Source organism: Halichoerus grypus, chromosome 9 (genome assembly GCF_964656455.1).
Source record: "Halichoerus grypus chromosome 9, mHalGry1.hap1.1, whole genome shotgun sequence".
NCBI lineage: Eukaryota > Metazoa > Chordata > Mammalia > Carnivora > Phocidae > Halichoerus > Halichoerus grypus.
Window position 1 is genome coordinate 119,520,652 of NC_135720.1, and position 2,114 is coordinate 119,522,765.

General features: G+C 41.7%; 1 pseudogene; it reads left to right on the forward strand.

Annotated features, from left to right (window-relative positions):
* Positions 1-401: 401 nt before the first annotated feature.
* LOC118544272 (aspartate--tRNA ligase, cytoplasmic pseudogene) lies at positions 402-1,899 on the forward strand (annotated as a pseudogene).
* Positions 1,900-2,114: the final 215 nt, after the last annotated feature.

Sequence of the window (2,114 nt, forward strand, 5' to 3'; positions counted from 1 at the left end):
TTACATCTAGTGACTCACCAGCAAAATTTTTGCTTCCTGTTTCTGTGACCTTATGTCCTGCTGGCCTAGAGATCTTAATTACATAGGGAGAAATGCTTCCACCAGGAGACACAACAACGATCCCACTGAAATGGAAGTTAAGACTGCCACCCAGCCACTGTGAGCTTCTTATGTCTCTGATTCAGCAGGAAAAGAAAGTAGTTACTTGTGCTTGCTGGGGTGATTGATCCTAGCTAATATAGACTCTGATGTTTGGCTTCAGCCATTGGGTGAAAACCGGTGTCATTTACCACAGGAGGCACAAGTCTAGACAGAAGTTGGAATGGAATTAAGGATTCTCTCTTGAGGCCTGCCCTACCAAAGCCTGCGAGGGAGGGTGGTGACGGTTGCCTGGTCCCATTGTCCCGATGCCCAGCGCCAGCACCAGCTGCAAGAGTCAGAAGAAGCCGCAGGAGATCATGGATGCGGCAGAAGATTATGCTAAAGAAAGATATGGAGTATCTTCAATGATACCATCACAAGAAAAACCAGATCGTGTTTTGGTTCGGGTTAGTGACTTGACAGTACACAAAGCTGAAGAATTTGTTTGGGTGCGTGCAAGGGTTCATACAAGTACAGCTAAAGGTAAGTAGTGTTTCTTAGTCCTACGTTAGCAACAGTTTAATGTCCAGGTGCTCGTGGCGGTGGGAGACCATGCAAGCAAGCAGATGGTTAAATTTGCTGCCAACATTAACAAAGAGCATCGTAGATGTAGAAGGTGTAGTGACAAAAGTGAATCAGAAAATTGGAAGCTGTACACAGCAAGACACAGAGTTACATGTTCAAAAGATTTATATGATCAGTTTGACTGAACCCCTCCTGCCCCGGCCGCTGGATGATGCTGTTCAGCCTGAAGCGGAAGGAGAAGAGGAAGGAAGAGCTACTGTTAACCAGAATACAGGATTAGACAACAGAGTCATTGATCTTAGGACATCAACTAGTCAGGCAGTCTTCCGTCTCCAGTCTGACATCCGGCATCTTTTCTGAGAGAGTTTAATTAACAAGGATTTTGTGGAGATCCAAACTCCTAAAATTATCTCAGTTGCCAGTGAAGGAGGAGCCAATGTATTTACTGTGTCATATTTTAAAAATAATGCATACCTGGCCCAGTCCCCACAGCTGTACAAGCGAATGTGTATTTGTGCTGATTTTGAGAAGGTTTTCTGTATTGGACCAGTATTCAGAGCTGAAGACTCGAATACCCACAGACATCTAACTGAATTTGTTGGTTTGGACATTGAAATGGCTTTTAATTACCATTACCATGACGTTGTGGAAGAAATTGCTGGCACCTTAGTACAAATATTCAAAGGACTCCAAGAAAGGTTTCAACTGAAATTCAGACAGTGAATAAACAATTCCTGTGTGAGCCATTCAAATTTTTGGAGCCAAATTTAAGACTTGAGTATTGTGAAGTATTGGCTATGCTTAGGGAAGCTGGAATCCAAATGGGAGATTAAGAAGATCTGAGTACACACAATGAAAACTGTTGGGTCGTTTGGTAAAAGAAAAGTATGATACAGACTTTTATATTCTTGATAAATATCCTGTAAGGCTGTAAGACCTTTCTATACCATGCTTGACCCAAGAAATCCTAAACAGTACAACTCTTAGGATATGTTCATGAGAAGAGAAGAAATACTATCAGGAACTCAAAGAATACATGATCCTCAGCTGCTAACAGAGCGAGCCTTACATCATGGAATTGATTTGGAGAAAATTAAGGCATACGTTGATTCCTTCCGCTTTGGAGCCCCTTCTCATGCCAGCAGAGGCATTGGGTTGGAATGAGTGACAATGTTTTTTTGGGGATTGCACAATGTTCATGAGACCTCAATGTTCCCCGGTGATCCCAAATGACTCCCTCCTTAAAGAAAGCCATGCTTTTTCAATTCTTTCCAGTAACCTGCTATTGACCAGGCTATCCCTTAGCTACTTAAAATATGCAGTGTAGTAAATGTTTTATCTAAAGTGCCACAATTACTTTGGATTAATTCACTATAGGTTACTTTAAAAGAGAGGATTTTTATAACTTTGGACATGTTTCAGTAGGAAATGGTTGAACATTTTAATGA